This window comes from Scyliorhinus torazame, chromosome X (assembly GCF_047496885.1).
Source record: "Scyliorhinus torazame isolate Kashiwa2021f chromosome X, sScyTor2.1, whole genome shotgun sequence".
NCBI lineage: Eukaryota > Metazoa > Chordata > Chondrichthyes > Carcharhiniformes > Scyliorhinidae > Scyliorhinus > Scyliorhinus torazame.
In genome coordinates this window covers 7,260,324-7,282,368 of record NC_092738.1, presented here as the reverse complement: position 1 = coordinate 7,282,368, position 22,045 = coordinate 7,260,324, and the positions used below count along the sequence as shown (strand labels likewise).

The 22,045-nt window shown below is 50.3% G+C and overlaps 1 protein-coding gene across 2 annotated transcripts in view; it reads right to left on the bottom strand.

Moving 5' to 3' along the window:
* LOC140405440 (uncharacterized) overlaps positions 1-22,045 on the bottom strand; it is a 94,293-nt gene that overhangs the window by 66,373 nt on the left and 5,875 nt on the right. The window contains exon 3 of one of the 2 annotated variants that reach the window (XR_011938611.1): positions 1,745-3,286. The exons of the other annotated variant lie outside the window; for it this stretch is intronic. The gene's annotated coding sequence lies outside the window, so the exon portion shown is untranslated. Of the gene's footprint in view, positions 1-1,744; positions 3,287-22,045 lie in introns of those variants that run through there. 2 annotated transcript variants of the gene reach the window in all.

Below are 22,045 nucleotides of genomic sequence, written 5' to 3'. Positions count from 1 at the left end.
TTTCCACCATAGCTCCCTGAATTCCTGCCTTACATCACTATCCCTTTTCCTACCTATGTCGTTGGTACCTATGTGGACCATGACTTGGGTCTGCTCCCCCTCCCCTTAAGGATCCCGAAAACACGATCCGAGACATCACGCACCCTGGCACCTGGGAGGCAACACGCCAACCGCGTGTCTCTCTCGTTCCCACAGAATCTCCGATCTACCCCCCTAACTATGGAGTCTCCAATTACTCCTCTGCCCCCTTCCCTTCTGAGCAGCAGGGACAGACTCTGTACCAGAGACCTGTACCTCATGGATTACCCCTGGTAAGTCCCCCCCCCCGCCAACAGTATCCAAAGCGGTATACTTGTTACTAAGGGGAACGACCACAGGGGATCCCTGTACTGACTGCTTCCTCCCAGCCCCTCTCACCATCACCCATCTATCTTTATTTTTCGGAGTAACTACATCCCTGAAGCTTCTATCTATGACCACCTCTGCCTACCGAATGATCCGAAGTTCATCCAGCTCCAGTTCCCCAACGCGGTTTCTGAGGAGCTGGAGATGGGTGCACTTCCCACAGATGAAATCAGCAGGGACACTGACGCGTCCCTCGCCTCAAACATTCTGCAGGAGGAACATTGCACTACCTTCCCTTCCGTCCCCTCTAGGTAGAAAAAGAAAAAGCAAGAGTTTACCTGTTATTCACTCCCCTTCTCAGCAAGCTATCACTCAGCAACCTCTGCGCCCTGCACGATAACACCTGAGAGAAAGGAAAAGAAAAACTACTTACCAGTCACCAGCCAATCCCTTACCTGCAGGCTGTGACGTCACGGTTCAACTTCTTTCTATGGTGACTTCGCTTCTTCCTGCTAACTCTCTTATGAATGTTAATCTCCAGTTTTCTTAGCGAGCAGTGGATATCAGGGAGTGCCTTTGAGGCAACAATCGAGACATATAGCGCTCAAACGTTTCATTCTTCTTGGGGGAACAATGCTTATCGAAGGGCTTCATTACTTCATCAAAGTTCTTCTGATCCACCTCACTTTCAAGGACAAACGAGTTATATAGTTCGAGCGCTTGTGAACCTGCCAATGTTAGCAGCAACGCGATTCGCCTTTCATCAGACTGGGCCTGCAGTCCCACAGCCGAAACCTAAATATCGAACTGCTGTTAGAACAGCCGCCAGTTCTCACCTACGTTACTGGATATCTGAAGCTGTTGGGGGGGCCCTCAGTCCGTCCATCTCGAGCTTCAGCAATTTTTATGCGTTGGGTTGCCTTAGGCTGCAGTTCACCAGACTGGTCTTCAAGCTGAATACCTAATGAAATTTATCACCAAACACTTTGATGTCCAAACCAGGATCTTTTTATTATGTCTCATGGTAAGACGGCAATCTGATACAGAGCACATTATCATGGAGTCTTGCTACTCCTCTGGAACTTAGAGGCACTGCCCCAATTACATGTACATCGTATTACCTTCTCCTTGTTCTTCTGAAGATGACCGGATGTGCCTTTCTTTATATCCGGGTTCCAGGTCACATGACCTTCGTCTGGAGACCGTATGGTGTGTCTATACCGCCACCTGCTGGTTGGAGGTCTCACACCATCCAACTATGATATAGCTGTTGCTCTTTTTAGCCTTAGTTTATGAGCTCTGATTACATCACCTTTGCTCACGAGTCGCCAGGTATCTTTCTGATACCGCCACGTGGTTCAAGTTCAAGTTATGATTAATAAGTCAGCACACAGCTTAGTAAGATTGAAATCAACGGTCATTTATTATATACAACCAGTAATGTTTACACAATACTACTATCTATATAATAAACCTATCACTACTGGCCAATACTTAACTTTAGGAAGAGCCCACCAGGTCAGGGAAACGAATGGCTTATCCAATCAAATCTGGCCCGCGGGATTCAAAAGGCTGCTACAGGTCGATGGCTAGGAGTCTTTATCGGATAGCGATCGCTGGATTCAAACTTACAGTTGCTGGTTGATGTTCTTGCGAAGGTCTCGAGCAGGCAAAGAAGGGAGAGAGAGAGAGATCTGAACTTGGCCCCTCACTTTATAGGGCCCAGGGGCTTCCCGCCTTTCGGGGCGGCCCTTGACCCTGAGTCCCAAGTGATTGGACTTGTTCCCAATCACTGGGTTCGATACGTCCAATTGCGAGGCGATTCCTCGATCGGGGGGTGGTCGTTCACCTGCCTTTGTTTCGGCCACTGCAGGCGCCGACAGGTCTGGCCCGGTATTCAATTGCTAATATGTTGCAATTGTTCCCGGGGATAGCTGATTACACTGCAGATGTCTGGGTGGATGGGCTGTTAATAGCCCTGAGTATCGATCTGGGCCAACTTCCCCAGAGCCGAATATGCTATTCTGTCTGCAGCTGTCCGTTTCTGACTTGTTACCTGCTTTTCCCAGCAACCTTTCCGGTTAGCCATTTCAAATCGGGTTTTGGCCAAATTAATCGGGACGCAGCCATTTTACGTGGCTACATTCCCGCCTTGTGATCCTCACGCGAAGCGTGAAGGATCACATACATTTTGTCCTCTTCGTTCCCTGACCGGGGGGGGCCTCCTCCTACATGGCCACTACTCTGACCCTAGCTATGCACAAAAATTTACCTAAACAATTCTTGAGGGCGCTATGTCAGGCAGGGGCATGTATCAAAAAAATAAAACTGGGAACCTCTAATTTTACCTCAATACTCTACACTCACTAAACATTGCATTATCCTATCTTCCTAAACATACAACAACAATCACAACTTTTAATATACTCTTTCCTGGCTTGGCTGTCAAGCTCAGGATCATACATTTTTTTTTAATGACAACTGTTTGTACATCACTTTATTTACAGTAATAACGCAAGTGAATACTCTTTATTCTTTATAGGTCGCGGGGGTCTGGTCATAGCCGAATATCGGGGTTCGGATCCGATATACCGGGGTTCGAGCGCGGTACGCTCCTTTTCCACTTGCGGAGGCGCGTGGTCTGTACTGCACAGCAGAGTATGGCCAATGCTAACAGTGCCTCAATGACGTACGATATGGAGTACCAAGTTATGAACTTGGCACACCAGGATAATGCAGCGTGACTGGTGACTGGGCCCTCGGTACTGCGGGGCAGTGAAACATTAACGGCAGGGGGGTTTGGAGTAATGGGGTCCGCGTTCCCGCGCAACCAAGTGTCCAAAAAGATGTTGAGCACGATGGCCGGAGTCCTCATGGTTGTCCTCTTTCTTTTCTTTTGCTGTGTTCGCTGGTTTTCTCCGGTCTTGGAGCTTCTGGAGTTCTGTAAGACAAGCATAGTATCTGTAACTACCTTGGTTCAATATCCGGTGTGTTAGTGTGTCTGTCCTTCTTGGGGCCAATTAAACCCTTATAATTGGTCACAATATGTGACTTCTCCCCCATTTTTTTTAATCAAAACAAATGTTCGGACACGGCACACTTCCCAATGGTGGACCAGTGCTAAGTTTAGCATCCAAATGTTCTAGGATGTAAATAGCATTTGGCAGCAACCCAAAGGTTGCCTAAAGAAATAAAACTGTTTTGAAAGGAAAAGGTCGAATGAGGTGCGTATGGGCCGCGACGGGTAAGATTTGGATGGAGTCCCCGGGTAGGACGGCTACCAATACCGTATCTCCCCTACCCAAGCGTTTTTGACCAACGGGGGGGTCCCCAGGCAGGGCGGGTCTCACGCCGTTTCTCCACTGCCTGAGCAACCGACAAGAACGGGCAAAAATGTAGTCATCGTGGTGGGGTTGCTGTTCTGAATCTCCCGTCAAATCAGAAGAGCAGTTACGATCGGGCGTCTGATACCCGAACAAGTATCAGCTGAAAAGCTAGTTCCGCTGAACAAGCGTCTGGTCTCGGTGGACCTCTGAGGCAAGTCCTCCGAGGTTTCGGCAGAATGGGCGTGTGGCCGCGGTGGGTGTCAGTGGGAAAAAGTTAAAAAGTTCAGGTGAATGGGTGTGTGGCGGTGAGAACATTCTCCTGTTGGACGAACAACATTAAACAAACATACAAACAACGGAAAACATCCTGCCGGTTCCATCAGCAAGGACAACACCTTTCACCAAGTGTCTCCTTTAAATCATCATGTGGACACCTCAGTTCTCTGTTGCGAACAGGGTCGCAAATGGGTTGGCGGCTTGGGAGTCAGACCCGAGGTCGTCACCTTCTCCCGGGTGCCAAACTCTGGAGTGAATTAGGGCGGAAAGGGCTGCGTGGTGTGAGTTGGGGTCGTCCTCGTCGTTGCGGACGAGTCTGCAGGAGTTATCGCGGTGCCAATGAGTAGGGTCGAGTTGGGTGGGGACAAAGTCGGGGTCGTCCGTGTGGTTCAGTGGTCGGTGGTGGGGTTTATTTAAGTAGGTGATGAGGAAGGGGTCACTGGAGTCGAAGTCGGAGTTGCTGGGTGTGGGACCAGGATAGTAGGAGGCGTGCTGTGGCTGTCGTCAGAGTCACAGTCGCTGTCTGTGCTGCTGCAGTCTGTGGGCGTTCCGGGGCGGAGCGTAAAGTTAGTGGGTGGAGTCGGGGGCGCGTCCGTGTCTGGGTTGGACGTGGAAGGGGTGGGTGTGGTTACGTCGGCTGTGGGCGGGGTTTGGTCTGCTGCGTCAAGCAGTGAACCTGGGGCAGCACGGTAGCATTGTGAATAGCACAATTGCTTCACAGCTCCAGGGTCCCAGGTTCGATTCCGGCTTGGGTCACTGTCTGTGCGGAGTCTGCAAATCCTCCCCGTGCGTGCGTGGGTTTCCTCCGGGTGCTTCGGTTTCCTCCCACAGTCCAAAGATGTGCAGGTTAGGTGGATTGGCCGTGCTAAATTGCCCTTAGTGTCCAAAATTGCCCTTAGTGTTGGGTGGGGTTACTGGGTTATGGGGATAGGGTGGAGGTGTTGACCTTGGGTGGGGTGCTCTTTCCAAGAGCCGGTGCAGACTCGATGGGCCGAATGGCCTCCTTCTGCACTGTAAATTCTATGATTCTATGACGTGGTGGGAGTGGTTTGACTGTGCTCCATAAACCTCTAGCTGGTTTATGTGAAACCAGACAGTCTTCCCATTTTGGTATTTAATTTTATATACCGACGGGCTTATTTTATCCGTAATGGAGTACGGACCCGAGTATTTCGGAGACAGAAATGTGCTGGGGTTATACACGGACAACATCACTTGTTGTCCTATATTGTACTCCGTAGCATGTACTGCCTTAGCAAAACAGGCCTTGCTCTGTTTTCTTTTAGTGCCCAGTTTAACAGCGGCTGCTAACTGAGCCGTTTTTACATTTGTAAGTAATTGGTCAACGGCATTCTCATGGGTGAGGGCCGTAACTTCAGGGCTGGTCAGGTCTAAACCCAACAAGTACTCTGTCCCTTTCGTGGGGCGTCCGGTCATGAGGGTGTGTGGGGTGAAACCTGTGGAGGTGGAAACAGTGTTACGCAAAAACATCAGCGCAAAGTGGAGGACCGAATCCCAGGTGGTGTTGTTCTGCTGGACCATTTTTCGGAGGGTGGTTTTTAGGGTCCGATTCATGCGCTCCACTATACCACTCGACTGTGGGTGGTACGCAATGTGAAATTTTTGGGTTATGCCAAATATCGTGAGGACGTTCTGCATGACCCGCCCCGTAAAGTGAGAACCTTGGTCCGATTCAATACTGCGGGGGAGTCCCCATCTTGTGAAGATGTGGTGGGTTAGGATTTTGGCTGTGGTTTTCACGATGTTGGTGCGGGCTGGAAATGCTTCCACCCACTTTGTAAAAGTGTCTATGACCACCAGAACATATTTATAGCCATTCCTGCAAGGGGGCAATGGACCTATAAAATCGATCTGGAGGTTAGTCCAGGGGCCGTTAACGGGTCGGGTGTGGCTGAGATGTGCCTTTTTGGCATATCTATCTGGGTTGTTCTGAGCGCAGATGAGGCAATTCTCGATGTAATGGGATACATCCTCTTTGAGATTAGGCCACCAACAAAGCTGTTTGAGGTGGGCTGCGGTGGGTTCGATTCCCAGGGGCGACATTCTCTGACCCCCCACCGGGTCGGAGAATCGCCGGGGGCTGGCGTGAATCCTGCCCCCGCCGGTTGCCGAACTCTCCGGCACCGGATATTCGGCGGGGGCGGGAATTGTTCCGCGCCGGTTGGCGGGCCCCCCCGCTCGATTCTCTGGCCCGGATGGGCCGAAGTCCCGCCGATAAATTGCCTGTCCCGCCGGCGTAAATTAAATCACCTACCTTACCGGCGGGACAAGGCAGCGTGGGCGGGCTCCGGGGTCCTGGGGGGGGGGGGGGGGGGGCGCGGGGCGATCTGACCCCGGGGGGGTGCCCCCACGGTGGCCTGGCCCGCGATCGGGGCCCACCGATCCGCGGGCGGGCCTGTGCTGTGGGGGCACTCTTTCCCTTCCGCCACCGCCACGGTCTCCACCATGGCGGAGGCGGAAGAGACTCCCTCCACTGCGCATGCGTGGGAAACTGTCAGCGGCCGCTGACACTCCCGCGCGTGTGCCGCCCGGAGATGTCATTTCCGCGCCAGCTTGCGGGGCAACAAAGGCCGTTTCCGCCAGCTGGCGGGGCGGAAATTCCTCCGGCGTCGGCCAAGCCCCTCAATGTTGGGGCTCGGCCCCCAAAGATGCGGAGCATTCTGCACCTTTGGGGCGACGCGATGCCCGTCTGATTGGCGCCGTTTTGAGCGCCAGTCGGCGGACATCGCGCCGTTTCGGGAGAATTTCGCCCCAGGTGTCCATGACCATCATGGAATAAACAGATCATTTGATTCCTATCCTGCTCAGGAACTACATAAAGGGTGTCCTTTAGCACCACACCGTCATGTGTGGTTATTGTATTTCTGTACCTCTCGTATGAGGCTGGAAACTTCCCTTTCACGATTTCAGTGAGAGCGCTGTCCTGCTTCTGGGCCTCTACTAGATCTTCGATCCTAGTCTGCGCGACCTGAACTGCACTCACTGGCGCACTCACTGGGGCACTCTCGGGGGGCTTCCAAAAGTACCCATGCCTGGATCCTGCTTTTGCCAGCGCGTCGGCTTTTACATTTCCAGGGGGGGGAGGAACGATGGTGGCTGCGGACTTTTAGAATGCCAAAAGTCCTGTTCTTGGCTTTTTCCAGAATATGACGGAGTAATGGGGCTGAGGGGAGGGGTTTCCCATCCGCGGAAACAAATCCTCTCGTTTCCCAGAGGGGCAGAAATTCAGTGAGGCTGTTGCATACGTATAGACTGTCTGAATATATGTCTGCTGGGCTGGGGAAGGACTCTGGGTGCTCTACAATGTAGGCGATGGCCGCAAGCTCTGCTGCCTGCGCGCCTAAGTGTCCGGGTAATTTTAATGCGATTTCCTCGAGAGCGCGTCCCTGCGCGTCCTCCACATAAATCCCACAACCTGTTATGCGTTGCCCATCCAGGATCGTGGAAGATCCATCCACATAGATCCTAATGGGGTCACACGTGTCCAGGTGAGGGGGGTTCTGAGATGGAGTGGCTAGTTTACTGGGGGGGGTTTTAGCTATAAAGGTGCCGATATTATGGTGGGGCGAGATGATTTCACACTCATGGGGGGTTCCGGGGTACTGTAGATTGTCCGCTAAGTATGTGTGAGTCTTTGTCCGTTTTACTGTGATGTCCCGTCCTTGTAAGAGAAGGGTCCACCTAGCAGCACGGATTTGGCTGACAGGACCGTCTTTAAGTCGTCCATCTAGTAAAAATTGTGTGGGGGTGTGTTCGATCAAGATGGTGATGGGGTTCAGTCCGGTAATGTAGGAAAAGTACTGGACTGCCCAGAAAACTGCGAGCAGGTGCCTCTCACAGGCTGAAAATCCCTGCTCCAGAGCATCTAAAATTCGGGAGGCATAAGCTACGGGTCTTAGCTGGTCGTGCCGTTCCTGCAGGAGCACGGCTGAAAGGGTGCGGTCTGTGGTCGCTACCTCTATGGCGTAAGGGGAAAGCGGGTCTGGAACTTGTAGTGCGGGGGCGGCTATGAGCGCCTGTTTTAATGATTCCACAGCATCCGTATGCTGCAGAAGCCATTCCCAGGGGGCTCCTTTCTTTAGGAGGTCTGAGAGGGGCCCTGCCTTGCTGGCGAAACCGTCGATGTGGTTTCGGCAGTAGCCAACCAGTCCTAAAAACGACCGGAGGGCTGAAACGTGTTGGGGAAGGGGCAATTTAGCGATCGAGTCAATTCTTTTGTGCTCGATCTCGCGTTTGCCGTGTGTGATGACAGTACCCAAATATTTCACCTTTTCTTCCAATATTTGGGCCTTTTTGGGGTTGATTTTACAGCCAATGGAGCGTAGTAATTCCAGGAGTTCGGACAGAAGCTCAATGTGCTCTTCCTTGGTGTCTGTCTGCAGTAGTAGGTCGTCTACATACTGTACCAGACATTCGGGGCGAGAAAACTTTGCTAGTCCATTTGCCAGCTGTCGGTGGAAAATGGAGGGGGAGTTGTGGAAGCCTTGTGGCAGGCATGTCCACGTGTACTGCTGCGCTCGGAAAGTGAAGGCAAATTTATACTGGCACGCCTTTGCCAATGGAATGGACCAGAACCCATTACTGATGTCCAAAACCGTGAAATATCGGGCATGGAGTCCCTGTTTGAGCATGGTCTCGGGACTTGTTGCAACGGTAGGGGCTGCTGCGGGGGTGACTTTATTGAGTTCCCGATAATCAATCGTCAAGCGCCATGATCCATCGGGCTTTCTTACTGGCCAAATCGGGGCATTATTAGTTGAGGCTACCGATCTTAGGACGCCCTGCTCTAATAAGCTCGCTATAACCTTTAGGATTTCTCCCTCTGCTTCTAGGGGAAATCCGCACTGTTTCTGGGGTCTTGGGTCCGGTCCTGTTATTTGTACGGAGCCCGTCATCCGTCCACAGTCGTGTTTCTGGGTTGCAAATGCTGCCCTGTTTTTCTGCAGGACTGCCCTAACCTGTCGGTCTGTGCTGAGTGTGGTGGGGTTGAACCAAAACTCGCCTACTGCGCTAATCTTGTTCATGTAATCCCCTAGATTGAGTGTTGCGGGGGCTCTAGCGGATTTCGCCATCTTCCAGACACACTGGTTGACTGGATCGAAAGAGAGGTGGCGAGAGTTCATAAAATCGATCCCTAAAATGTGCTCTGCTGTTGGGGGCAGGTCGACTAACACTACGGGGTGTTTCGTGTTAATAGTTCCGATCTGGATGGGTACAGGGGTTGTGATATGTCCCTGTTGTGAGTGGCCTGTGAAGCCGCTGAGGGTGATAGTGGCTGTGGTGGGCCACGTGTCCTTACTAAGGGTGGAGGAATTTAAGGTTGTGCGGGACCCTCCTGTGTCCCAGAGAAGCTCGATCGGCTGTCCCCTAACCTTTGCTGCGACTACGGGTCGTCCTGACCTATCCCAAAGGGTATCGCAGACCCAGCTGGGGGAGCCTGTACACCGTCAGTCCGTTCCGGTCAAGTCTGTCTGATCGGACTGGGCGCTAACGCTATGTATGGGCTCTGCCTTTTTCTTATTGAGAGTGCCTGTCTGTTGGGCTCTCTGTGGTTTTTTAGGGGCCTTGCTTTCTTTGGCAAAATGTCCCAACTGTCCGCAATTGTAGCATTCTTGCGGTTTTGCTGGGGGGCTGCTCTTTCCCTCGTTTACCCAGGCGGGGTTGTGAAGAGTGGTTCTTACTGCCTGCACGTCTGCGGCAGCTTGGTTTTCCTCGGGGGTTCTAGCTGCGGGTTTACTGTGAGCCGCTTGTTCCCAAACGCGGGACAATCTTTTGACCACCCACTTCTCATTATGAGCCTCCTCCAAGGGGTCATAATTACTACAGGCATTCTGTCCTGCTTCCGTGGCATGGGAGATAAGGGTGCGGGTCCATTTGGCCATATTGTCTGCGGACAAATGGGCACGGTCTACGTTGCCGAAAACGGCTTCAAAGTGAATCCACAAGCGTCCTGCGAACACTGTGGGGTGTTCAGACCTTTTTCTGTCTGCATTTATTTAAACCATCTACGGGGTCGCCCCGGTTGTACCCGATCGCATCCAGGATCGCGGTATGCATTTCTGCAAGGGTGCCTCCTCCTACATTCTGTGGGTCGGGAAGGGCTGCTGCTACCGATGGGTCTAAGCTGAGGACCATGAGCTTTACTTGCTCTTTCTCATCCAGGCCGTACAAGGTCGCCTGGTGTTTGACGGTGGCAAAGAAATCGTGTGGGTCTGAAGCGGGGAGGAACGGTGTGATTTTCGCACACGCGTCCCGTAACTGAGTCACTGTGAGGGGGGTGGAATATAAGACTTCCGCCTCATCTGCTGTGGCGGTGCGGTGGGTTGTTACAGGGTTCATTGGAGCCTGAACTACCTGCTGTGTGGGGGTGCTTTCCTCCTTTGGGGCTTTCCCTGCGCACATGTTCCCTGAACATATCTCTGCGCTGTCTCTTGCAGTTCTTCCCAATCAGGGCTGTCTTCCTGGTCTAAATCTTCCCCAAAGGTGTCTTGGAATCCCTTTTGCACAGAAAGCATTGCTAGCAGGTCTGCAATTTGCTTTCTGCACTTTGCATGGTCCAAGGTACTCTGCCTTTGTTCCATTATTGCAGCGTGGAGCGATCTCAAGGCTGCCTTGAGATCACTGCATTGTTTCTGGAGCGTCTCTACCTGCTTTTCCGTTTCTTTCTTAACCAGGACTGCATGCTGCGTGTCCTGATAAGCCTTTTCATACTGGGACTGGAAACTACTCAAGTGCGCCAGACAAGACTGGTGACCTCGTTTGGCATCAGCCACCTCTTCGTCCTTTGCTGCTAATTTCCTTTTTAATTCCAAGTTCTCTTCCTCAACCTCGCATACATCGATTTTACTCATACGATGTATGCCTTCTATTTCTTTCCGGAGCGTCCTGACGACCTCCTCTGTGCCTCGCAATTGTGCCAGACAGGACACAATTGCCATCGGCTTGCGCGCTTTTGCTAAACTCTTTTTATGGATCTCACTCAGGTTCTCCCACCAAGTATGCCCTATACTTCCGGGACCTGAGTCATCGTTACTGCAGAAATCCTTCCACACGGGCCATCCTTTGCCCTGCAGAAATTTGCGAATTTCCACTTCCCAAATGGGACACTGTCCCACTCCAACGCTGCTGATCGATGCGACCGCAAATTCTTCGGGGTTCATGAGGCGCTGCATTGCCTGCATGGCTATCTCTCTTATCTGCTCGTTACGTTCAAATTTGGAACAGGGGGCTAAGGTGGTGTTGTAGATGCGGGTACGGCTTGCGCTAATTTCCGAAAATACAGACTTCCGACAGTTTTGACGCAACAAAATCTATCAGTTTTGCCTTATAACCCGGTTAGTTACGCATGCATACACACACTTCCGAATTGTGAATTATTAACCAGAACCGCTTGAACACTTGTGGGTTTTTTGTTTCTGATTCCGATTGGATTCTAATTCAAATTGTTGGGGTTCTCCCGGAGTGGTTTTCCACTTCTATGTCGGGTCCCGGCGGAGTCGCCAATTATTTTGCTCTTTTTAGCCTTAGTTTATTAGCTCTGATTCTGTCACCTTTGCTCACGAGTCGCCAGGTATCTTTCTGATACCGGCACGTGGTTCAAGTCCAAGTTATGATTAATAAGTCAGCACACCGCTTAGTAAGATTGAAATCAACGGTCATTTATTATATACAACCAGTAATGTTTACACAATACTACTATCTATATAATAAACCTATCACTACTGGCCAATACTTAACTTTAGGAAGAGCCCACCAGGTCAGGGAAACGAATGGCTTATCCAATCGGATCTGGCCCGCGGGATTCAAAAGGCTGCTACAGGTCGATGGCTAGGAGTCTTTACCGGATAGCGATCGCTGGATTCAAACTTACAGTTGCCGGTTGCTGTTCTTGCGAAGGTCTCGAGCAGGCGAAGAAGGGAGAGAGAGAGAGATCTGAACTTGGCCCCTCACTTTATAGGGCCCAGGGGCTTCCCGCCTCTCGGGGCGGCCCTTGACCCTGAGTCCCAAGTGATTGGACTTGTTCCCAATCACTGGATTCGATATGTCCAATTGCGAGGCGATTCCCCGATCGGGGGGTGGTCGTTCACCTGCCTTTGTTTTGGTCACTGCAGGCGCCGACAGGTCTGGCCCGGTATTCAATTGCTAATATATTGCAATTGTTCCCGGGGATAGCCGATTAAACTGCAGATGTCTGGGTGGATGGGCTGCTAATAGCCCTGAGTATCGATCTGGGCCAACTTCCCCAGAGCCGAATATGCTATTCTGCCTGCAGCTGTCCGTTTCTGTCTTGTTACCTGCTTTTCCCAGCAGCCTTTCCGGTTAGCCATTTCAAATCGGATTTTGGCCAAATTAATCGGGACGCAGCCATTTTATGTGGCTACGTAGACCATCGGCATATCACCACACTGATCACCACATATCCAGCGCCACTCCTCCCATCCACCCCTCAGTTGATGAATCAGTATTCCACCACATTGAACACCACTTGGGTGAAGCATTGAGGGTGGCAAAGGTGCAGAATGTACTTTGGGTGGGGGACTTCAATGACCAAGAGTGGCTCTGTAGCTCTGCTGAGCTGGTCAGGTTGGGTCCTAAAGGACATAGCTGCCAGACTGGGTCTGTGGAAAGTGGTGAGGGAACCAACAAGAGGGAACAACATACTTTATAAAAATATATTTTTATTCATTTTACATTTCTTTATAACATTTGCCAGGGCTATCATACAACAATAAATAGGAATCTGCAAAGATGGGTAGATAAAAAGGAAAAAAAATTAAAGACAAACAAACAGGTATACATCAAAAGTAACATATGTACAGGCGTGGGGCCCTATTTTTAGGCCCCTGGTGATCAGTTGCCACAATTGTTCCGTTTTAATTATGTACGTGCTGCCTCCTGGTATCAGAACATACCAGGGGGTGCGTTTGGCATCAGCTGTTGTGGTCGCACCCATGTGTGTCCTCGCCATCGGCCCCTTCTGGCTCCGCTGCCCTACTTGTCCTGTGTTTTGCTTGAAGTCCTCCCCCCTCTCGCCATCTCCCATCCCCCTCCTGCCGCCCCTCCATTTCCCCTCCCACCTTTTTTTCTCCTTCAGTTGTCTGCTTCAGTCCCCCCTCCGCCCCCTTCTCCCCCCTCCCCCTGCCCTCTTGACTGCTTGTCACAAACAGGTATTGGAACAGGCTGGCGAATAGGTTTCCTCCGGGTGCTCCAGATTTCCTCCCACAGTCCAAAGATGTGCAGGTTAGGTGGATTGTGCTATGGGCCAGGGTTTCGAGAACCCCGAAGTGTATCATGGAGTTCACCTGACCCACAACTTTTAATAGATTGTGGTATGGGGAGCACACGGCCCACTCTACAGGTGTGGTACAGCAGAAATGGAAAAGTATTTTTTAAAGCAAAACAATGTTTATTCTATGAACTCAAGTTAATCTTTTTAAAACATACAGTGAACATCTTAGCAACCATTAATTCAAATACAACCCCCAAAAATTACAACACTAAATAATCCTTGAGCTTTCCTTTTAACATCCAGAAGACTTAAAACAAAACCTTTTAACAGAAAGACATCAGGCTTAATTTCCCTACTGAGAACAGTTACCATGTTGAAATCAGCAAATGGACATTCATAAGCTTACAGAGATTCACACACATCCTGCTGTGATTGCAGCTTCTCCAAAACTAAAATTAAACCAAAGCCACCCTGCAGCAAACAGCCTAAAGCGAAAGTAAAAAGCTGACAGACAGCCCAGCTCCACCCACTCTCTGACATCACTGCAGTAGTAAACACCCATTTCTTAAAGGTACTCCCACATGATAATTGGCCATGCTAAATTGCTCTTAGTGTCCAAAAAAAAGGTCAGGTGAGGTTACAGGGTTACGGGGATAGGGTGGAGGTGTGGGGCATCAGTAGGGTGCTCTTTCCAAGGGCCAGTGCAGACTCGATGGGCCGAATACCCTCCTTCTGCACTGTACATTCTATGATTCTATGAATAGCTTCCATGAGTTATGGAAGCCTTCCTCTGACTCCCGAATGGGGAATTTTATTTTTTCTAATTTAGGGAATTCTGCCAAGCTCCCGGACAGCCAGTCTGTGGCCTTGGGTGGCACTGCTGCTCTCCAGCCGAGCAGGAGTCTCCAGCGGGTGATCAGGGAGGCAAAGGCAAGAGCATCTGCCCCTCTCCCCGTAAAGTGCTCTGGCTGTTCCGACACCCCGAAGACCTCCATTAGTGGGTTTGGCTCCATCCTCACCCCCACAATCTTGGACATGACCTCAAAAAAGTTGGTTCAGTACCCAACAAGCCTGGGGCAAGACCAGAACATGTGGGTGCGGTTAGCCAGGCCTCCCTGACACCATTCACATTTGTCCTCCACCTCCGGGAAGATCCCGCTCATATGTGTTCTGGTCAAGTACACCCTGTGCACCACCTTCACTGCGTTAGGCTCAGTCCTGAGCATGGCAAGTTGGAGTTCGCCCTATGCAGTGCTTTAATCCAGAGTCTTCCCCTATATCCATGCTTAACTCTTTCTCCCACTTCTCCCGTGTCTCATCCAGCGATGACCGTACTTCCTCTAATAGTCGTCTATATATGTCCATGCAATTGCCATCCCCTAATTCGCCCGCGGTCAGAAGTCTGTCCAGTAGGGAGTGTCCAGGTAGCTGGGAGAACGTTGCATTCTTCTTGCGGAGGAAGTTCCTTATCTGTATGTATCAGAGTTCATTCCCTTTCGTGAGTTGAAGCTTGTCCATAATGTAGCCAGTTAAAATGGCTAACTCCCGATTTAAATGGCGAACGGCAAAGGCTGATGGGAATGTCAGCCAACAGGACAAAAACGAGCAGCTGCAGGTTGACTGTGTATTTACCTCTGGAAAGGCCAGACAAGATCGATACCAGCAACCATCAGCATAACAAAACACCAGCCATCTGCATATTAATGAGCAATCCCCGGGAACAATGAGCAACATTTAGACACATAAAGCCAACCCAGCCTCCTCGGCGCCAGCAGAAGCCTACACAATGGGAGGTGAACGACCACCTCAGGACCACCCATCGATCAGGGAACCGCTCCAGCATTGGAGAAAATCGAACCAAGTGAGTGGGACAAAGTCCAATCACTTGGAACCAGGTACAGGGTCCGCCCCGAAAGGCGGGAAGCCCCTGGGGACTATAAGAATAGAGACCAAGTTCAAATCGGCCCTCTGCTTCTCTTCTGGACCGGGTCAGCCAGCAACCCGAACCAACCCTCGACAGTGACCTGTCCAGCCATCGCTGAAATCCAGTAAGTCTTACTTCAATGCTCGCTACGAGATAGGCGCTCCTAGCTACCAATCTGTACCAACTTCGAATCCCGCAGGCTCAGAACCCGAACGAAAGGCCATTCGTTTCCCTGACCTGTTGGGCCAGTTCCAAGTTAAGTATTGGCCTGTTAGCTGTAGAAGTAGCTTAGACGTAGAATTTGTACATGAGTAGTGATTACTGTGTATAATAAATGTGCTTTGATTTAAATCTTACTAAGCGGTGTATTGGATTATTGATCATAACTCGGACTTGAACCACGTGGCGGTATCATAAGGATACCTGGCGACTCAAGAGCAAAGGTGACAAAACAGAGCAATTAAACTAAGGCAAAAGTTAGCAACAATCAGTTCCCCCAGGGTCGCTACTCTGCCATCTATGTATAGGTCCCCTATCGTCAGTACCCCTTTTAAAGGGCAGCACGGTAGCATTGTGGATAGCACAATTGCTTCACAGCTCCAGGGTCCCAGGGTCGATTCCGGCTTGGGTCACTGTCTGTGCGGAGTCTGCACGTTCTCCCCGTGTCTGCGTGGGTTTCCTCCGGGTGCTCCGGTTTCCTCCCACAGTCCAAAGATGTGCGGGTTAGGTGGATTGGCCAATGATAAATTGCCCTTAGGGTCCAAAATTGCCCTTGGTGTTGGGTGGGGTTGCTGGGTTGTGGGAATGGGGTGGAGGTGTTGACCTTGGGTGGGGTGCTCTTTCCAAGAGCCGGTGCAGACTCGATGGGCCGAATGGCCTCCTTCTGCACTGTAAATTCTATAAAGGTGGCAACTATTGTCACTGGCTGAATTCATGGTGGACATTGCGACCAGACCAAAGTGGTGTCTAAAAGTTGGTTCCAAGTTCTCAGTGTGGTCACGACCACCGAGCCTCTTGAATGCCTGGCTGGGGGGAATGGGAGTGTACAGTAGTTTCACCCATGAGGTGAACCCTGACCTAAACCCAAATCATTCTAGTACCTCCATGAGGTACCTCCATTCGACTCTGTTCAAGGAAATTATCACTTGTGGGGCCTTCTCCCTGGGTTGGGTCATGATCACTTTCAGCTGGTGCCTGATGTTCGCCAATAGTTGCCGGCCCTTGGCAAAGTTCGTCTGATCCTGCGCGACTACCTCTGGCACACAGCTCTCCAGTTGCCTTACACTGGTTTGCACTGAGTGCTGAATTTGGTGCTTTTTGAGTGCGATAGTGAGAGTTTGGTGACCGAGGGAGTATAAGGCTTCATTTTTATCTAAAGTTTAGTCTTTCTTTTATTTAGTTAATGAACTTAAAAGTTGCTGTTTGGTTTAGAAGAAGGTGAATTTTCAATCAGCTTTAAACAGGCTTCTACTTGTAGGCACTTGCAGCTGGAGCTTGTTAATTAGTTAATTGGATTAGGCCAGTTTTTCAGAGGCTAGATTCACAGTATAAAAGTGATCCCCTACAGTGCAGACTTTGTTTGCACTGAGTGCTGAATTTGGTGCTTTTTGAGTGCGATAGTGAGAGTTTGGTGACCGAGGGAGTGCTGAATTTGGTGCTTTTTGAGTGCGATAGTGAGAGTTTGGTGACCGAGGGAGTGCTGAATTTGGTGCTTTTTGAGTGCGATAGTGAGAGTTTGGTGACCGAGGGAGTTAGGTGAGGAGGGAGTAAGGTGCTCCTTTCATTTTGTTTCCGACATTTCCGCAAAGAGTGCGAAGAGAGCCAGGAGTTTACAGGAAGTGTAGCTGACTGGGAGCAGATTCGGAGGGCGGAGATCTAGTTAGTCCACACAGCAGCTATATTCTTTAAGGTAAGAGGGGATGGAGGCTAGGCCAGTTACATGCTCCTCCTGTAGGATGTGGGTGGTGAGGGATACCACCGGTGTCCCCACTGACTATACCTGCGGGAAGTGCACCCAACTTCAGCTCCTCAAAGACCGTGTTAGGGAACTGGAGCTGAAGCTGGATGAACTTCGGATCATCCGGGAGGCAGAGGGGGTGATTGAGAAGAGTTACAGGGAGGTAACCACACCCAAGGTACAGGACAAGAATAGCTGGGTTACAGTCAGGGGGAAAAAAACAAACAGGCAGACAGTGCAGGGATCCCTCGTGGCCGTTCCCCTTCAAAACAAGTATACCGTTTTGGATGCTGTTGGGGGGGATGACCTACCGGGGGAAGGCCCTAGCGGTCAGGTCTCTGGCACGGAATCTGGCTCTGGGGCTCAGAAGGGAAGGGGGAGAATAGAAAAGCAATAGTTGTAGGAGATTCAATGGTTAGGGGAATAGATAGGAGATTCTGTGGTCGCGAGCAGGACTCCCGGAAGGTATGTTGCCTCCCGGGTGCCAGGGCCAGGGATGTCTCGGATCGTGTCTTCAGGATCCTTAAGGGGGACGGTGAGCAGCCAGAAGTCGTGGTGCACATTGGTACCAACGACATAGGTAGGAAAAGGGGTGTGGAGGTAATAAACAAGTTTAAGGAGTTAGGCTGGAAGTTGAAAGCCAGGACAGACAGAGTTGTCATCTCTGGTTTGTTGCCGGTGCCACGTGATAGCGAGGCTAGGAATAGGGAGAGAGTGCAGTTGAACACGTGGCTGCAGGAATGGTGTAGGAGGGAGGGCTTCAGGTATTTGGATAATTGGAGCGCATTCTGGGGAAGGTGGGACCTGTACAAGCAGGACGGGTTGCATCTGAACCAGAGGGGCACCAATATCCTGGGAGGGAGGTTTGCTAGTACTCTTCAGGAGGGTTTAAACTAATTTGGCAGGGGAATGGGAACCGGATTTGTAGTCCAGCAACTAAGGTAGCCGATATTCAGGACGCCAAAGCATGTATTGAGGCAGTGGGGAAGGGAACACTGACAAAGGAGAGTATTTGCAGGCACGGAGATGGGTTGAAGTGTGTATACTTCAACGCAAGAAGCATCAGGAATAAGGTGGGTGAACTTAAGGCATGGATCGGTACTTGGGACTACGATGTGGTGGCCATCACGGAAACTTGGATAGAAGAGGGGCAGAAATGGTTGTTGGAGGTCCCTGGTTATAGATGTTTCAATAAGATTAGGGAGGGTGGTAAAAGAGGTGGGGGGGTGGCATTATTAATTAGAGATAGTATAACAGCTGCAGAAAGGCAGTTCGAGGAGTATCACCCTATTGAGTTAGTATGGGTTGAAGTCAGAAATAGGAAAGGAGCAGTCACCTTGTTAGGAGTTTTCTATAGGCCCCCCAATAGTAACAGAGATGTGGAGGAACAGATTGGGAAACAGATTTTGGAAAGGTGCAGAAGTCATAGGGTAGTAGTCATGGGCGACTTTAACTTCCCAAATATTGAGTGGAAACTCTTTAGATCAAATAGTTTGGATGGGGTGGTGTTTGTGCAGTGTGTCCAGGAAGCTTTTCTAACACAGTATGTAGATTGTCCGACCAGAGGAGGGGCAATATTGGATTTAGTACTGGGTAATGAACCAGGGCAAGTGATAGATTTGTTAGTGGGGGAGCATTTTGGAGATAGTGACCACAATTCTGTGACTTTCACTTTAGTAATGGAGAGGGATAGGTACGTGCAACAGGGCAAGGTTTACAATTGGGGGAAGGGTAAATACGATGTTGTCAGACAAGAATTGAAGTGCATAAGTTGGGAACATAGGCTGGCAGGGAAGGACACAAGTGAAATGTGGAACTTGTTCAAGGAACAGGTGCTACGTGTCCTTGATATGTATGTCCCTGTCAGGCAGGGAAGAGATGGTCGAGTGAGGGAACCATGGTTGACAAGAGAGGTTGAATGTCTTGTTAAGAGGAAAAAGGTGACTTATGTAAGGCTGAGGAAACAACGTTCAGACAGGGCATTGGAGGGATACAAGATAGCCAGGAGGGAACTGAAGAAAGGGATTAGGAGAGCTAAGAGAGGGCATGAACAATCTTTGGCGGGTAGGATCAAGGAAAACCCCAAGGCCTTTTACACACATGTGAGAAATATGAGAATGACTAGAGCGAGGGTAGGTCCGATCAAGGACAGTAGCGGGAGATTGTGTATTGAGTCTGAAGAGATAGGAGAGGTCTTGAATGAGTATTTTTCTTCTGTATTTACAAATGAGAGGGGCGATATTGTTGGAGAGGACAGTGTGAAACAGATTGGTAAGCTCGAGGAAATACTTGTCAGGAAGGAAGATGTGTTGGGCATTTTGAAAAACTTGAGGATAGACAAGTCCCCCGGGCCTGACGGGATATATCCAAGGATTCTATGGGAAGCAAGAGATGAAATTGCAGAGCCGTTGGCAATTATCTTTTCGTCCTCACTGTCAACAGGGGTGGTACCAGGGGATTGGAGAGCGGCGAATGTCGTGCCCCTGTTCAAAAAAGGGAATAGGGATAACCCTGGGAATTACAGGCCAGTTAGTCTTACTTCGGTGGTAGGCAAAGTAATGGAAAGGGTACTGAAGGATAGGATTTCTGAGCATCTGGAAAGACACTGCTTGATTAGGGATAGTCAGCACGGATTTGTGAGGGGTAGGTCTTGCCTTACAAATCTTATTGAATTCTTTGAGGAGGTGACCAAGCATGTGGATGAAGGTAAAGCAGTGGATGTAGTGTACATGGATTTTAGTAAGGCATTTGATAAAGTTCCCCATGGTAGGCTTATGCAGAAAGTAAGGAGGCATGGGATAGTGGGAAATTTGGCCAGTTGGATAACGAACTGGCTAACCGATAGAAGTCAGAGAGTGGTGGTGGATGGCAAATATTCAGCCTGGATCCCAGTTACCAGTGGCGTACCGCAGGGATCAGTTCTGGGTCCTCTGCTGTTTGTGATTTTCATTAATGACTTGGATGAGGGAGTTGAAGGGTGGGTCAGTAAATTTGCAGACGATACGAAGATTGGTGGAGTTGTGGATAGTAAGGAGGGCTGTTGTCGGCTGCAAAGAGACATAGATAGGATGCAGAGCTGGGCTGAGAAGTGGCAGATGGAGTTTAACCCTGAAAAGTCTGAGGTTGTCCATTTTGGAAGGACAAATATGAATGCGGAATATAGGGTCAACGGTAGAGTTCTTGGCAATGTGGAGGAGCAGAGAGATCTTGGGGTCTATGTTCATACATCTTTGAAAGTTGCCACTCAAGTGGATAGAGCTGTGAAGAAGGCCTATGGTGTGCTCGCGTTCATTAACAGAGGGATTGAATTTAAGAGCCGTGAGATGATGATGCTGTACAAAACTTTGGTAAGGCCACATTTGGAGTACTGTGTACAGTTCTGGTCGCCTCATTTTCGGAAGGATGTGGAAGCTCTGGAAAAGGTGCAAAGAAGATTTACCAGGATGTTGCCTGGAATGGAGAGTAGGTCTTACGAGGAAAGGTTGAGGGTGCTAGGCCTTTTCTCATTAGAGCGGAGAAGGATGAGGGGCGACTTGATAGAGGTTTATAAGATGATCAGGGGAATAGATAGAGTAGACAGTCAGAGACCTTTTCCCCGGGTGGAACACACCATTACAAGGGGACATAAATTTAAGGTGAAAGGTGGAAGATATAGGAGGGATATCAGAGGTAGGTTCTTTACCCAGAGAGTAGTGGGGACATGGAATGCACTGCCTGTGGAAGTAGTTGAGTTGGAAACATTAGGGACCTTCAAGCAGCTATTGGATAGGTACATGGATGACGGTAAAATGATATAGTGTAGATTTATTTGTTCTTAAGGGCAGCACGGTAGCATTGTGGATAGCGCAATTGCTTCACAGCTCCATGGTCCCAGGTTCGATTCCGGCTTGGGTCATTGTCTGTGCGGAGTCTGCACGTCCTCCCCGTGTCTGCGTGGGTTTCCTCCGGTTTCCTCCCACAGTCCAAAGATGTGCGGGTTAGGTGAATTGGCCAATGATAAATTGCCCTTAATGTCCAAATTGCCCTTGGTGTTGGGTGGAGGTGTTGAGTTTGGGTATGGTGCTCTTTCCAAGAGCCGGTGCAGACTCAAAGGGCCGAGTGGCCTCCTTCTGCACTGTAAATTCAATGATAATCTATGATTAATCTAGGACAAAGGTTCGGCACAACACCGTGGGCCGAAGGGCCTGTTCTGTGCTGTATTTTCTATGTTCTATGTTCTTACCAGGGCCTTCGCCAGAACTTTAGCATCAGTGTTTAGAAGTGAGATGGATCTGCATGACCTGCACTCTGACGGGTCTTTGTCCGTTTTAGGGATCAGCGATATTGAGGCCTGTGTCAGCGTGGGTGGCAGGGTCCCTTTCGATAGCGAGTTGCTGAACATCTCCCGCAGGTGCAGGGCCAGTGATGTCGCAATGTTTTTATAGAAGTCCACCCGGAATCCATCCGGACCCGGGCCATTCCCCGACTGCATGGAGTTAATGCTCTCCGTGACTTCCCCCAGTTCAAGTGGTGCTTCCAGCCCCTGATTCTTTTCCTCCTCCAGAACTGGTGTGCCCAGCCTGCCGAGGACCCGTTTCATCTTCAAGTCCCCCTCTGCGCTAAGGGGCGATTTAGCGTGTTCAATCCACCTACCCTGCACATCTTTTTGGGTTGTGGGGGTGAGACCCGCACAAACACGGGGAGAATGTGTAAACTCCACACGGACAGTGACCCAGAGCCGGCATCAAACCCGGGTCTTCAGCGCCGTGAGGCAGCAGTGCTAACTGTTGTGCCACATGCCGTCTTAGAGGTGTCCAGCTCTTGGTAGAAAGTTACAAAAGTCTCATTGATGTTGTCTGATGCTGTGACTAGCTTGCTGTTCCTGTCTTTCACCTGTGCTACTTCCCTCGTGGCTGCCTGCTTTCTTAGAAGGTGAGCCAGCAGGTGGCTGGCCTTGTCTCTATGTTCACAAAAGGTCCCCCATGTCT